A 17,450-nucleotide genomic window follows, 5' to 3' on the forward strand; every position below is an offset into this window, starting at 1 on the left:
TATTCAGTCATTTGATGGGGGCGCCTGGGTGGCTCAGCGGTTAAGCGTCTGCCTTCGGCTCAGGGCGTGATCCCGGCGTGATGGGATCGAGCCCCACATCAGGCTCCTCTGCTATGAGCCTGCTTCTTCCTCTCCCACTCCCCCTGCTTGTGTTCCCTCTCTAGCTGGCTGTCTCTATCTCTGTCGAATAAATAAATAAAATCTTTAAAAAAAAAAAAGAAATTATTCAGTCATTTGAAAATAGAGAAAATTAAAGCCACAGATTTTCAACTTCTTTTAAAATACCTAAATACATATAAATGCCACATATAAGATTTTAATAAACTCAGTGGTCAATCTAAAGGTTTATTTACAAGATTTTGAGATAAATGTATTGGGGGGATTTTTTTAAAGAGTCAGTTTAATACAGAGGTTATAAGCACAGGCTTTGGAATCATAGCTCTGAGTTTGTGTCTCGGCTCTGAACTGACTAACTGTAGGATCTCTCTTGGCCTATTATTTCATGTCGATCGCTGTGAGGACGATCTGTGATAGGGCTTGTGAGACACTTTAAGCATGGTGACCATCACAGTGAGGACTCAACACATACTACATATAAAACATCAGATGCAGTCAATGTTTATCTTCTTTTTTTTTTTTTTTTTTTTTGTCTGCCTAGCATCTGAACTTGCCTGTAGTTTGGGAACTTCCCCAACTTACGATTTCAGAAGGTCAAATAGTTTTCCGCATCTAAAATTTGAGAATCCACCTCCCCAATTTTATGACTTCGAAAGATTAAACACTTTCCCACGTGTCCTATACATGTAGGACATGGGTTCTGCCAAATACACATGCCCAGCCCAGACTACACAAATGGACAACTAGTGAGCAGGCGAAATCGAGACCAAAAGGAACTCTCTCCCACATTAACGGTGGAGTAATTGCAGCAAGGTCAAGTCCAGGGCAGAGGTGGCAGAATTCAGAGTCATCCAGAGCTAGCCGTGTCACTGGGGCAGGCTGTGGCGTCTGTCAGTCTGTCTCTAGATGCTACCAGCATCCTCATGGGAATCATTGTGCAATGTGATTTTGGGCATTGTTTCTGGCTGCTTAGCCCTGAATACTGGTTCTCTAACCCTGGAGCAACAATTTGATGAGCCCCTGAGCTCCACTCATATCCTTTTAAAATATGCGATATGCTTGAATTGGTTTTTACTGCCACCAGGAATTCTTACTGACAAATCAGGTAAGGGTAACATTCATTTTTACTTGCCCCACCCCGACATGGGAAAAGAGACTCTATTTTAAATCTCTCTGGAGACACAAAAGTATTGTTCACTTTCAACCAACTGATTTATCATGTAAGGTCTTAGAAATCTTATTCTTACACATTTCAGATAATCGCTCCTAATTTAGAAGATGAGAAAAAACTCATCAATTTTAGATTTATTTCAAAAGAATACAATCAATTATAAGCAATGACACAAGAAAATAACTAAACGCAAGGAGTGACTATACTAGGGTAACAGAAATTACCCCAACACGCCTAAAACCACCTTTATCTATTCTCAACAGCTTTCTTCCCGGCAGGAGTTATTCACTTGAGGTTCTACAACCAAGGGGCAACCTCTGCCTTTTTGGGGTCATTTTAAGGTCAAAATTTAAAAAAAAAAAATTATTATCAAAAGGCCTTAAATAGTCCTCTTTTGTTTTTAACAAACAACTCGGTAAAATATCTGTATTTGACAAAACTATTCAATTCTCTGTTAAAACGGTGCAGAGCAAGTAAGTGCCTGATTGCCACAGGCTGACTTTTCAATATATAAAACACACTCCTCTTCCTCTGCCAGATTTCTCTGCAGGGCTACTTTACAGTTCATTAATGCTTTCCCCACTGTTTAGAATGTTAAAGCTCAAATATGTTAATTTTATTACTTGTCAATATAAATGTGATACAAGGTTTGTGGGGAGGGTGAAACTGGGGGACTCTATGTGTTTTGTTTTGTTTTGACTCTCAGGAGCCAGTTACCATATAGAGTTAAAACTACACTTTAATGACTAGAAGAACAATCTAAACAAAATCAAACATAGCTTTAAAAAAAACTGATAGTCTTTTCAGATTAAAATTTAGAAAAAATAATCAAGCATTTGGAAATGCATACTGACATCTAATAAATACCTAAAGCATTAAAAATTCAGTAGGAAAAAAAACTGAATTTTGGCAGGGATTTGTGGGGGAAGAAAAAAGGCCACAGATTTTTAGGGTTCATGACAATCATGCATTAGATGTCCTAAATTATGTTATAGGACAAAAGCAGCCGAGGCCATAAAAGTTAAAGACAGCTCACTCAAGGAACCTACCTTCTGATTTCTAGCTGAGTAATATCATTAAAACATCTTCAGCCTGTCCTTCAAATTGAGTCAAAATAAAGCTCATTGAACACCATATGGTTTTAATTCCTGGATTTAAAAATAACAAAAAAAATATTAAAACCAAGGCAAGTGATTTCAAAATCCAACTGTTAATACTCTTTTTAATATAAATAAAGGTCTGATTTATGATACCTTAGAAATACCCTGGACTTATCAATGTAGAAAAAGTCATCAAGAAAAGTAAATACTTTTTATAGTGTCCATAACCTCATTTCTATATAACTTTCAAAATGTGTTATAAAGCGAAATCATTTTTGCCTATGTGCTAAGGGATATTTCATTAATCACCAGTTATAATTTATTGATTGTAGTTTACTACATAAATTATACCTAAACAACATAAATTCAAACTTATGCCATTTAACAACGACAAAATTTTTCTGGTTATAATCCACCTGCCCTGAAAGAAGACTATAATCCCTTACAGAAGAGTTCTTGCATTTGATTGAAGCTAAACATAGCTTTCTAGTTAGGGAGTAAGAAGAAAAAGTTCACACAGAACCTAACTCTTCTTTAAATGAGACATGTTCAAAAAAAATAAAATAAATGAGGCGTGTTCAAGTCAGCCTTACAAGCTAGCTCTATTTGTGTTTCATGAGAGGCCTAGAAGAAACAGGACTAAAGAGGACCTAAGGCTATTTCTGGATTACTACTCTATAATGAGGAATAATTTATGCTATCAAACAACAACAGTAACAATCAAAACGCTTTAAAAAGCAGGCAGATGAGAGCTAACAAACTCCTATCAAAATAAGGTACAAGAACAAAAAATACTTGAAAACCCGAAGGGAAAAGGAAGTGACTATGTGCACAAAGAGACAAAGTTTAAAGCAAGGAGAGCAAACCCAAGGTGATATACAGCACTGCTACTTCCCCTCTTTCAAAACTGACCAAACGGGTAACAGGTGACAGCTCTATAGAGCTTGGCAAAAGCCTCGGAAACCTCTAGATGGTTATCACAAAGCAATGGGAGTTGTCAGACCAAACAAAACACTGCCATTTCTGGTTTAGATTGACTGGAGGAAGATTATAGAGAAAAACCATTAAGGAGGGAATGAGTATAAGGAAAACCAGTAACAGGAAGAGCCCCAAATATCTACTGAGGTTTTTTTTTTTAGGTTACATACAGTGTTCCATTTAATGCTCACAACAAACTTTAACACAGACCTGTGCGCTTTACCACTCCTCTTAACGGATCATGGAATTCAACAACTGATCTAACCCTCTAGTCATCCTCCCACATAATTGGACCAGAACAGATGTTTTAAAATACAATGTTAATTATTTAAGTAATATCATGTTTTGTTTTTTTTTTTTTTTTTTAAGATTTTATTTATTTGACAGAGATAGAGACAGCCAGCGAGAGAGGGAACACAAGCAGGGGGAGTGGGAGAGGAAGAAGCAGGCTCATAGCAGAGAGCCTGATGTGGGGCTTGATCCCATAACGCCGGGATTACGCCCTGAGCCGAAGGCAGACGCTTAACCGCTGAGCCACCCAGGCGCCCCTCATGTTTTTAATTGAAAGCCTGGAAAACATAGTGGATGTACCAAAAGTCATGTCTTTTTTTACTGTTTCTATAATTAATATTTTCATGAACACCTTGTGCATAAATTTCTGTGCACATTTTTATTCCATTTATAATACTTTATAAATGGAATTCTGGGTCAAAGAGTGTGAGTACATTCTGCCAGAACATCTGATCTTCATATTACCGAAATGATGAAGGGATGATGGTTCCTCGAGAAAAACAATTATGCCTTCTTCTTGCTTGCATCCACAACGCTTAGGTGCATAAGCAAGTTTTCTGTGACTGCTGACCGAATGGTGGAGGGTTCTCTTCCCTCAGCACACTGTCTCGGAAGTGAGATGTTAGAAGACAACAAGCATGCCAGAAACGAAAGTCACCAATGAGCTGCCTGAAACTCTTCTTAGGAAGAAAAGAGCATGAATATTGACAGTGTTATCTAATATATTTCTGTTGAAAAGAATCTGGGGATCTTAGATTATATTTAAAGAATACAGAATTTTAACAGGTATATAACACATGGAGGACACTACTTCTCCCAGATTAAATTATTATCTAGATGCCATTATCTGTTATCTAAGCCCATGGAGATCATTTCAGAACATGTTCATATACAAAAGACAAAGAACTAAATATTTTAATAGTAGCTAGATTTGTCATTTTACTTTGATTTTCTATCAAAAATCATCATCTATTATCATCAGATGCTAATGATATTATAGGAGGTAATCTTCCCATAAAGACGAAAAAAGGCTTCACCATAAAACAATGTGCCAGGCATTGATCTAGCCTGCAGAAGTAGTCATTTAATTCTCACAACATTACATGGTAGCTATTACCTCTATTTTATAGGTTAAAAAAAAACTAAACCACAGATAGTTTAAGAAACTTGCTTATTTATCTGAACCCAGGCATTTTCACCACACAGAACGACCTCCAGTAACAAGCAAAAAGCACCTAACAGTTTCTGGCATAACTTTCAGTAGACACTGGTGATAAAGGGCATGAGGACAATATACTTGCTAGAAAGCAGGAAATGCAATCAGTCCAGGTGGATTAATTTTCATTTAGTAAATAATTATTTATTACTTATTGTGGACCAAAAACTGTATGAGAATGTGGGAATGCTCTCCAAACCTTGTGAAACACTAGGCCTAAGAAAGAAAGGAGACAGATCACATAATGTAGTTATCTAGTATAGACAGACCCAATGTAGTTAGAATGATTGACAGGTGTCATGGCCCAGAAGGAGAAATTAATTCTGCCAAGGGCACTCAGAGAAGTTGCACAGAGGAGGAAATACCTCAACTACACTTTGAATAACAGACTTTTACAGAAATTTCTAGGTAACAGTCTATCACCCAAAATCACTCCCCACTTCTGTGCCAGGCTCTCACTGCTATGAAACTGCTGTAGCAGCAGAGAATATGTCTTAGCACAGTGGGCCCATCCTGGGTATGCTGGAGGGAGGGAAGAGGAGGTTGTAATAGGTCTGAGGAATCAAAACCAGCCAACCCAAAAGGAATCAGGGATAATGAAGGAGCACATCTATAAATCCTAATTTGAGAGACAATACAACTATAAGTCTGTCTTTATTTGTCTGGCACACCTGTATCTAAATTCCTAATTAAAAAAAAAAAACAACTGGGGCACCTACGTGGCTCACTTGGTTAAGCATCTGACTCTTGATCTCGGCTCAGGTCTTGATCTCAGGGTCATGAGTTTAAGTACCATGTTGGGCTTTAAAAAATAAATAAATAACTGGGTGCCCGGGTGGCTCAGTCAGTTAAGCGTGTGCCTTCAGCTCAGGTCATGATCTCGGGGTCCTGGGATGGAGCCCCACATCACACTCCCTGACTCCTCAGGGAGTCTGCTTCTCCCTCTCCCTTGCCCCTACTCATGCTCTCTCTCACTAGCTCTCTAATAAATATTTTAAAAACTGAATTTTAAAAATGATAAACGAGGAATTTAGGGGGGGAGAGCAGATCTTCAGTTAAGCAAGACTGACCTTGACTCCTTCCTAAAACCTCACCTTGAAAGGTTAGAATTTTTAGAATATAAAACCCGTAAGAATAAAGAAAATGAGAACGATACAACAGCAAATGAGAGAAGCCAACAATATTCTGGAAGCCAGAAAGGGAGAAAAGTGGTAACTAAATTAACGAGAACAAGAAAGCTGAAACCTAAACCCAAGAAGCAGCCATCGAGAAGCAAGCTGGTGAAGACAGGAAGTAGAACGGTTGCTAGGGGCTGCGGTGGGAAACGACATGGGGAGTTAGAGTTGGGTAGGCACAGCTTCAGTTTGGGCTGATGTAAAAATTCTGAAGACTGATGGACAGTGGTGATCATTACACAACAATGTGAATGTACTTAATACCACTGAACCATACACTTGAAAGTGGTTACGATGGAAAATTTTAGGTTATGTATATTTTATCATATTACATATCACAATAAAAAAGAGAAGTAAGTTGATGCATGCTGGAGAAATTCAGATATTGGAAGCGTGATGAAGACAAAAACGCAGCATGGGGCTAGAAATGAGATGACAGACTGAAACTTCATTTAAGTGGCCTCCTCCCAAAAACCAATCTTCTCCTCATCCCTGACGAAAGTCTAGAGATGCATCTCTGGGGAGGATGGAGCAGAGACCCCGATCTCAGGAACACAAGCCACAACTGAAAGCAAGACGAAATTCCTTACTGAAAAACAGGAAGAATTATGTGAAAGTCTGCATTCTACATAGGATACAGAAGGCAGTCTCCAAGAAGAAAATGAGGCAAAGAGACTGCCTGATATATCCAGCCATATTGAAAGCTTCTTAGATTTGTCAGAGAATTGCAAATGGATTAATAATAGGCACAAAGCACATAAAATTTCAAACTCGGATAATTATTTGAAAAAACAATTAAGTTGGACAATAAAGGAAACGCAATCCCACTGAATTTGTGACTCAGCTGGGAAAAATATTTGCATAGTCATAATAATTTAAATACTAAAGAATTTACCCAAAAAATCCGATAGCCTATAAAAGGAACATGACAGAAAAGGAATTTTATGCAAATGTTTGCAGGCAGTAGATTAATTACAATGACTAATCCTCATTTTTCTTAGAAAGAAGTCTAAATGAACTACTACTAAAATGAACTACTACCTAAAATGAAAAGCCAACACAAAGCAGAACTGACTTAGAATATCAGAACAAATAGTTAAAAGAACTGAAACTAATTGCCTCTAAAGATTGGGAATTAGAGGTAAAAAGAGGAGAGGACAACCGCTGTTTTTATAAGCTTTCAAATATTACTCGACTTTTAAAACTACATATATGCAAATATCACTTAAATGTTTAAATAAAAATAGAAAAAATAAAAAAAATTGAAGAGGTAAAGCAGATTCTGTCATGTTAAAAAGATCTAAAACTGTCTCAATTGAGTATACATCACTTTTTCAAACTATTATGTTGATTTCTGTCAATTCTACTGAATTTTCAGTAGTACTGAGGCCCAGTGTACTAAATACCTTTCTTATAACACAATTCATGAGCTGATACAGTATGCAATTCACTGGAGGAATACTTTGGGCATGTAGCAATTCTAAAGCCTAACTGTTTAAAACTACTCCATAAACACAGTGTTTTATTTATTCCTTTCCCCCAAGAATATATATTTGGATATATTTATACAAAAGCTTATATTATTTGTAACTCTTGGGTCAAATCCAAATTTTGACATTTTCAATGGCTAGCATTTGTAAGCACCAGGGATGGTAGTGTTTAATTTACCTTTAAGTATGAATGTCAAACAATACACATGACCAAACTGAAAGGCTACCTCATGGAAAAATATACAAAGTACTAAATATGCAAAAGAAAACAGGAAACAATCTTATCTGCAAGAACTGTAGCAACTTGCAACTTTTTAAAAGTCACATTCTTGTGGGTACAAATTCACCAACTAAATATAATCTAATTAACATATTTCTTCTTACACAGTCAAAACCAAGAACCTCATTCCAGAAAAAGAAAACGCTTCAAAGCACAAGATTAAAACCATGAACAACTACATCAGAATCTATTAATTTTTTAAATTAATGAAGTTCTCTTCATATAAAGATAAAAACCATGAGACTCGGTTTCCCTTTCCAGTAGTACTAATGGACTATGCCGATTTACAACATATAACTGCTCAATTTCATGTACTGACTACGTAACAGATTTCCAAATATAAACAACTACAAGGGCTTAAGAGCCTTAAAATCATATACAGTAATCCCCCTCCTCTTGTCCATGGTTTCAGTTACCCACGGCCAACTGCAGTCCAGAAGGAGATGATCCCCTTCTTACACAGTGTCCGAAGATCGATAGTAGCACAACGCTATGTCACAATGCCTACGTCATTCACTTTACTTCATCTCACCACGTAGTCATTTTATCATCTCACATCATCACAAAAAGGGTGAGGACAGTACAATAAGATATTCTGAGAGAAACCACATTCACATAACTTTTATTACAATATATTGTTGTAGTTGTTCTATTTTATTAGTTATTATTAATCTCTTACTGCGTCTATTTTATAAATTAAACTTTATCATAGGTATGTATGTATAGGAAAAAAATATAGTGCATAATAGGGTTTGGTACTATCTGCGGTGTCAGGCATCCTCGGACATATCCCCTGCAGATGAGGGGGGTCCACTGTATATTATTTACATTGAACACCCATGTACTGAAACAAGAAACAGACTGAGAGGTACAGCAACCAAAGAAAACTTAAGTATTTAACAATGAGTGCCCACATGTTAGGAACCATGAAAGGGAGAGATGCATAAGAGACAAGACTCCTGTACTCAAGGAGTTTGAAATTTAGCAATGCAGAAGAGGTGTGAAGTGTGTGTGGTGGGGCTTGCCAAGATTAAGACATGAAAACAATTCATGAACAATATCAAAGAGTGAAACTGCTGAGTATTAAACTATGAAATATAAATGATAATTATAAATTTAGAGAAGAGAAAAATAATAGTTGCCTTGAAAATGAAAAGAGGACTTGAACTGGGTCCCAAGTAGAAAAACATTTGAAGAAACTTGAAGAGAAAGATCAATGCCTCTCTTTCTAGATTTTGCTGTATACTTAAATTTTTTCATAATGAAATACTGAAGGCAAATGTATGCAAAATTTTTAAAAAGTAAACTGAAAGAGAACTGACCCAGGAAAAGGGAAATGAAGCAGTAAACAGAGGGAAAATTATCCACGAAGAAAAAACAGAACTTAACCAATAACCATATATCTTGTGTATCAATAAATGTTCACATTATTTTGATTAGTCTCACTCCGTTATTTAGGGAAGAATAAAAGTGTTATAATCACACTTCCATAAAGAGACTAACAACGTTTTGTTTAGCAACAAAACTATATAAGGACAGCTGAGATTTCCTGATTCCCAGTCCTATAATCTATCCATTATACTGCACACAACTTTACATGTTAAGTATTTTACACTGGATTGATTTATCAACCTCAATCTCCTGTAACGGCCAAAACCATTAGAATGCTACAGCCACTGTAAAAAAGAAACAACACCCATTTTTGAGTAAGTGTGGTGTAATACATGCTAGCCAAACAGGTCTTACTTAAGGCCATCAAACTTTTAGGACCAGAAACATGGTCTTTCCAATAAATTGAGATATGCTACCATTCCAGTGTGTCCTCTAGGTGACAGGCCATTCTAAGGGTCAGAGAATGGGAGGATGATGCTCGGGCAGCAAATTTCGGAGCTAGAGTCATGGTTTCAAGAATTCATATACAGAATTTTTTCAGTTTTATCTAAATTATTTTGGTTGTAAGCTGACAGCAACATAAATAGGGATTAAAAATCAAAGAAGGGGGGCGCCTGGGTGGCACAGCGGTTAAGCGTCTGCCTTCGGCTCAGGGCGTGATCCCGGCGTTCTGGGATCGAGCCCCACATCAGGCTCCTCTGCTATGAGCCTGCTTCTTCCTCTCTCACTCCCCCTGCTTGTGTTCCCTCTCTCGCTGGCTGTCTCTATCTCTGTCGGATAAATAAAAATAATAAAATCTTTAAAAAAAAAAAATCAAAGAAGGGGCACATGGCTGGCTCAGTCATAAAGCATGCAGCTCTTGATTTTGGGGTCATGAGTTCCAGCCCCACACTGGGTATAGAGATTACTAAAAATAAATAAATAAATAAATAAATAAATAAATAAACAAACAAACAAATAAACAAACTCTAAAAAAGAAAAATGCTTAATATGCCTAAATGAAGCATTGTAAAATAATCACATTCATGAAATACACAAGTTATTATGCCATATGGTTATCAGTCACAAACTTATTATAAGCTTTCTCAAAAATTATATTACTTTTTATACCTAAATTTTTCCTTTCTTTAAGTTAATAAGGTCTTATTAGTTTTTCCACATCTACAAATGGTACCCATTCTTACTAGTGTATTCCAGACTAGATTACTATTCATCACAGGGGCACCTGCGTGGCTCAGTCAGTTGATCATCCCGACTCTTGGTTTGGCTCAGGACATGCCCTCAGGGTTGTGAGATCAGGCTCCACACTGAGCTGAGAGTCTGCTTGTCCCTCTCCCTCCTTTTCTGTTCCTTCCCCCGCTTGTGCTGGTTTTCTCTCTCTCTCTCTGTCTCAAATAAATAAATAAATAAAATCTTTTAAAAAGTACATTCATCACAAACTGAAAAATACTCATTGGTCTAGCAGGTAGGAGTCATAGTCCCTTATATTCTCTCTCACTTCCTTCTGCTTCCCCATAGGCAAAAGAAGAAGATTCTCATGCTTCCCCGTTACACTCCCACCTGACACACCCCTGAGCAATAGCCAGGTGCTTCCTCCTCCTTCCACAGAAAGCCACCACTGAATTAACTGATCCCATTCACTTAGTATACAAAGAGTGTAAGTTTCCTTCCAATATTTTTATGTGTGTTTTATGTATGACTGGAAGGAGCAGGGAAAAGAAGTCTTGAATAGAGGCACAAAATAACCAAGCACAACCTTCAGCCCTTTATTTTTTTTTTTTTTTAAGATTTTTATTTATTTATTTGACAGAGAGAGACAGCCAGCGAGAGAGGGAACACAAGCAGGGGGAGTGGGAGAGGAAGAAGCAGGCTCCTAGAAGAGAAGCCTGATGTGGGGCTCGATCCCAGAATGCTGGGATCACGCCCTGAGCCGAAGGCAGACGCTTAACGACTGCGCCACCCAGGCGCCCCAACCTTCAGCCCTTTAAAGCAGCTGTGACACAATACAAAAAGCAATTGTACCTGGAGTGGGAGACCAGAGTCTTAATCCCAGATCTGCCCCATTACTACATCTTAGTTGAGTGATCTCCTTCTAGCATTTCAACTTGCCATGCTTAGCCTCCAATGGCTCATCTTGGAAACTACCTTAACTTAGCAGTCTTTAATGATGATGATGATAATGATACAGATGCAGAAAAAGGAGATGAAGCAGAAGCAGCAGCAGCAGAAGTAAAAGAAACAGAAATACAGAAACAGAAATAGAGAAGTGGAGCTGATGGCAGTAGCAGTAAGCCTTAGGAATTGGTAAACATTTGAAGGCTGCAATATGAAGAGACTGAAGGATCCTACGATTCTGGTAAATGACTACAAAAACACATGAACTGTTCTGTAAACTGTAATTTAAAATCTCATTTAACCAACATTTATATAGTGCTTATTATGTGTATCACTATTCTAAGCACTTTACAATTTATTTAGTCTTCATAACCTTATGACATAGATACCAGTATCCTCATTTTACAGATGAAGAAACTGAAGCACAGAGATATTAAATCACTTACCCAAGTACCCAGCTAAGTGGTGGAGTCAGGATTCAAATTCAGGTACCCTGACCTTAAAATCCATGCTCTTACTCCACTAAGCAGACATGTAGCTGTGGATGAATTATTTGTACTTACCTTTGGATATATTGTGTGATTTTTAGTACACATCTTCCTGACCACAACTGTCTTAGATAAACATTTAACATTTTAGTGGCATCCAGGTGGCACAGTCAGTTAAGCATCTGACCCTTGGTTTGGGCTTCAGTTGTAATATCAGGGTCGTGAGATCAGCCCGTGAGGTCAGGCTCTGTGCTCAGCGAGAAGTCTGCTTAAGACTTTCTTTCCCTTTCCCTCTGCCCTAGCCAGCCCCACCCCCTCCTGCGCATGAGCGCATTCTCTCTCTCTCTCTCTCTCTCAAATAAATAAATTTTTTTTAAAGGGAAGCTAATGAAGGTTTAGTTTCTTTTTTAAAGATTTTATTTGTCAGAGAAAGAAAGAGTACAAGCAGGGAGAGAGGCAGGCAGGAGGCAGAAGCAGGCTCCCTGCTGAGCAAGGAGCCAGATGTGGGGCTGGATCCCAGGACCCTGGGATCATGACCTGAGCCAAAGGCAGACGCTTAACCGACCGAGCCATTCCAGTAAATAAATCTTAAAAAAAAAAAAAAAAATTAACATTTTATTATCTGTATCCTATCTATAAGGAAGTAACTGTAGTGGGTATCAAGAACAAACCAGAAACTGAGATTAGTATTTTATCACTCATATTCACAAACTCAGTAATGAATAGTAACAATCATTAAAGTACTACTAATTTAGTCTTTCAGGAATTTATTATTTTTAGTTTTTTGAAAATATATCAGTTCATGTGCCATGCACACACACAAACACACAGAATATGGACTATTATGTATTAAATTATTAGTCTGTTTCAATGATCTGTATTAGACTAGTTAAATATTTGACCAACAAAATATACCCTAATGGACAGAGTTAGACACCATTTCACTTTAGTTAAATTTCACTGATAACTATAAAAAATGCTACATAAACTTCCATATCTTACTAAAAATTACATCATACAATTTTTAATTGCTGCCACCACAAAGTTTTAACTAATAGCTGAGCACAGTATTAACATTTATTAAACAGTTGCATTAAATATATTTGTTATTAATAGTAGTATATCTTATTCAAATAATTTCCCCTAAGAATACATATTGGCACTTCCCAAATTTATCAGCATAATTACATTTGCATTACCATTCTAGAATACTGGATAAACTAGACAGAGGACTAAAAGTTAATTTTAATTTTATGAAGGATCTGGGATCAAACCGAATGTTACACAACCCAATTAAAACGACAAAATCAAATATATTCTTTGGAATATAGGACCAAAAACCAGACTTCTGGAAGTCTTATTAACATTAAGACAATAAACTAAATTTTGAAACAATTCCCAGAAGTGTTAATGCTAGATGTGACTCTTCTCCGTGAGGAGAAATTTATGCAAAATAAGCATGTCTTAAAAGCCAACTCAAACAGTGTTAGGGTGAAAATAAAAGACATCTGAAGACAACTTTACTGAACACTAGGAGAAAATTTTAGGTTAAAGTAGTATAAAAACATTAATTGAAGAATATGTGAAGAGAAGAGAAAAATTAGTAAAAAAAAGAAGGGGAGGTTCTAATTAACCGAAGACAAAAATAACAGAAAACAAACAAGGAATTCAAATGCAGGAACATTTTTTGGAATTTGCACTGAAAATTAATGGTACAGAGTAATCATCAGAAAATATGAGGTCTCAAAGCATAAAGAGCGTATATCACATTTTTCCAAGCATACTCAATGAAGACTTTCCCTCCGCTACAAATACACAAAAGGTTTTTGTTGGTACAATTTACTATGCCTATTCTCAGCCCTAGGATATTTTTGTACCCAATCTCAAATTGGAAATGGGATACTATCTGTCCTCAAAATGTCGAGTTACTGGCAGAAACTTAGCTCCATGTCTAATAAAACTTTTATGCTCCACTACAAGTCTTTTAAGTGGTATTCTTGTTTATTTGTAACTAAGACCACCTGTGTATTTTAAAATATAAATCAAAACTTATGGGACATACTGTTCACTGATTTAATAGATCTGAATTTCTCCCTAATATGAGAATACAATCTTAGTTAGCACTTATCATTAAACCCTACTATTAAACAGATTAATTCATAGTATGTGTATCCCTCATTTTATGGAATTAGTTTTCCAAGGTTAGTACATAGTGAATCCTACTTTCCCCCCACTAAAAAGCAGAAAAATGTTCCCACAGAAATATATTTCCAACACATAAGCCAGAAACCGTCTACTGCAAAGGAAGGCTGACATTTCCTTTGCTTCCATTTCCTCATAGGTAATATCAGATACCATATGACATGCAGTACTCCTTAGGAATGGAAAGTGGAAACGTGTTAAGAATTAGAAGATTTCTACAACCAGATGCACAAGGGTGACCAACTTAGGAAGCGTGGAATTAGAACTTGTTGTCCATTTACTCACGTCAGACTCTATGATTCTACTTTGATGATGAAGGAAAAGTTATGTGTGTGTTTTTAAAGTTAAATTAATATGCATTAAGCATAAAAGACATTATTACATTATAAGAATTTCTCTACCTGAAAAAATATATTTTGTAATGGGATGCAATTGTTAATATAGTAGACAAGTTATTGTCCTCTATCAACTATGCTTTGTTTCATTAGTTTTCCTAAATAAACTCTCATTTCAGTCTCCCAGATCTATGCTTTAAATTCCTTTAAAAGCTCTGTATTTTAAAAAATCTGTAAAGGGGCGCCTGGGTAGCTCAGTAGGTTAAAGTGTCTCTCTTGATTTCGGCTCAGGTCATGATCTCAGCGTCATGAGATCAAGCCCTATGCCAGACTCCCTGCTCAGCGCAGAGGCTGCTTGAGATTCTCTCTCTTTCCCTCTCCCTCTATCCCACTCCCCCGACCCACCCTGCATGCACTCTCTCTCTCTCTCTCTCTCTCTCTCTCTCAAATAAATAAATAAAATCTTCTAAAAATCTGTAAAAATATTTAACTAATACCAATTTTCCTTTTTGGGAGGCAAAAAACCCTTGGTGATCTAATTTCTATGAAACAGCTAAACTCTAAGCCCCAGGGGTGAAGTAGGCCTTGAGAACCTACCCTTCTACTCTGCTTTCTCCCCTGAGCCACCATTCCCTGTCTCATTCCTAGCACTGAGGAGGAAAATGGAAAAACACTGCTCCACCACTCTGACTACTTCCTACTAACAACTTCTGACGAAACTCCTCTAAGGAGCCCAAGGGAAATCCATTACTATCACTGCAGAAACTCATGATATCTAATTAACGTACCGAGGACAGCTGCCGATGGTCCTCTTCACACACAGCAGTGGCAACTGCAATACTTACTGGCAGCCGTGCAATGGGGACCATCTGTGGTATGAGAATTTCAAGATCCAAGATCTGTGCTTCCCAGTGTACATACCCTGCATTGTCCGTGTGAATACGATAGATTTCATTCCCATGATAATGCTGATTTTTAAGAAGCTGACTTTAAGAGGGGCGCCTGGGTGGCTCAGTCGTTAAGCGTCTACCTTCGGTTCAGGGCGTGATCCCAGGGTCCTGGGATCGAGCCCCGCGTCGGGCTCCCTGCTCCGCTGGGAGCCTGCTTCTTCCTCTCCCACTCCCCCTGCTTGCGTTCCCTCTCTCGCTGGCTGTCTCTCTCTCTCTCTGTGTCAAATAAATAAATAAAATATTTAAAAAAAAAGTTGACTTTAAGAAAATGATTATTCAGGTGGGCCTGAGCTAACCACATAAACCCTTAAATCTAGGTCTAGAAATAAGACAGAAGCCAGGGAGATTGGAAGGTGAGACACACTAGACATGAGGATATATTCTCCATAGCTGGCTTTGAAGATGCAAAGGGCCATGTGGCAAACAATACAGGCAGTATCTATGAGCTAAGTGCAGCTCCTACGTAACAACCAGCAAAGAAATGGGATCTCGGTCCCGCAACTGCGAAAAAGTGAGTCCTGCTAACAAGCTGAGCTTTGGAAGTAAGCTTTGGAAGATCCTCTATACAAGAACTCAGCCCATAGGACAACTTGATTTCAGCTTTGTGATGCACTGAGTAGACAACCCAGCCACGCTGCACCCAGACTTCTGACATACAGAACCACGAGTAATAAATGAGTGTTGTTTTAAGCCACTGAGTTTGTGGCAATTTGTTACACAGCAACAGAAAACGAATACAGGGACTCTGTGGAGGAAAAGGGTGTAGGCTGCTACTGCGGCAGGTTTCTTTTTACCAATAGCAACACCACAACAGGAAGGCCGGACACAGAGCATAAATTTGCCTGCAAACTAAAGAAGGGTCGCCATAATGAAGAACATGCTTGGAAACTGGAAACTGCCCTGCTTTCATTTCCTTCATATTTATCATTACCAGACCATACATATTCATTCGTTTGCTGCTTGTTTCAGGCAGTGGAATGAGAGCTCCATCAGAACAGGGACATGTCTCTTATTCTCTGCTGCATACCCAGCACCTTAAAAAGTGCCTGGTACACAGGCAGGCAGAAAGTATTTCCTGAATGAGTAGTCCACAACCAAAATTCACAGTAAATTGTGTTATATATGAGGTTTCTTAGCATAAGAAACTGAAATAACTACATTATCAATTGGACATGCTGCACCCAGCAAAGTCCATCTTAATAAATAATTTCCCTTTAATACAAAACAGATAGGTGTTTCTCCATGCATAGTTGTTTCACAGATGCTCTCACTGATGCCTAAACCGATGCAATCCATTAAAGAATGCTTGCAGCCTGGTAAACATATCAATAATAATAGAATGGCATTTTAGTAAATAATATGATAATGAAATCCCAACACAAAACTACTGAGGAATTTATTTTCAGTAGATGGGGTCAGTTCAAGTCTTTGCCTCTTTCTACACAACTACCCCACACTCCGCAGAGCCAGAGTTGAAGAATCCTAATACGCTTGAAGAAACTCAGAACGAGAAAAATCTCCAGATGAGCAGTAGAGCCTATTTGTACACCGTGGATCACATTTCCACCTGGTTTCTTTGTTGTAACAAACCGAATGTTGCTCAAAATAAGTTTAAAATAAGTATAAAGGCCCTAATACAATATAAAAGAAATATCATAATAATCATACTTCCACTAGAAACAGACTTCAGACTTGGGCACTTTCCAGGGCATATAATGGCAAAAGAGATACCCAACTCTCTTTTAACACATTTCTTTTCTGCCAGAATCAATTACTTCTACCGCACTTCCCAACTTAAACATGGTACATTCCAAAAAATGATTTCTTGGTTGGTTGCTTGGGAGTCATGAACATCTTTCTGCCCCACAGAATCACTGTTAGAAATGGCGGGTCAGTGATGCAGTACTATACTTCGGGATGGCTGGGGGCCTGGCAACTGCCACTATGTATTTTGTCTACTTATATTTCATCTCATTCTTTAAAAGCGGGCAAGGGACTAAGGCTGAATCATCTTATGTATCAATTTAATTAATTTTCTCAAGTATTACAATTCCTAAATAACTCTTTTTTTACATCTAAAAAGGTTAATCTTAAATCAGGACCACCTAAAGTCAGCCTGAAAAAACGTGTGGAAAGCACATATTCTACTT

At 37.6% G+C, this 17,450-nt stretch overlaps 1 protein-coding gene across 10 annotated transcripts in view; it reads right to left on the bottom strand.

Annotated features, from left to right (window-relative positions):
• Positions 1 to 17,450, bottom strand: part of FRS2 (fibroblast growth factor receptor substrate 2) — a 111,808-nt gene that overhangs the window by 71,583 nt on the left and 22,775 nt on the right. For 3 of the 10 annotated variants that reach the window (XM_045789606.2, XM_045789605.2, XM_087868968.1), the window contains exon 2: positions 2,338 to 2,436. The exons of the other annotated variants lie outside the window; for them this stretch is intronic. The gene's annotated coding sequence lies outside the window, so the exon portion shown is untranslated. The remainder of the gene's footprint in view (positions 1 to 2,337; positions 2,437 to 17,450) is intronic. 10 annotated transcript variants of the gene reach the window in all.

This window comes from Ursus americanus, chromosome 17 (assembly GCF_024610735.1).
Source record: "Ursus americanus isolate L20-20 chromosome 17, mUrsAme1.1.p, whole genome shotgun sequence".
In the NCBI taxonomy this organism is placed as follows: Eukaryota; Metazoa; Chordata; class Mammalia; order Carnivora; family Ursidae; genus Ursus; species Ursus americanus.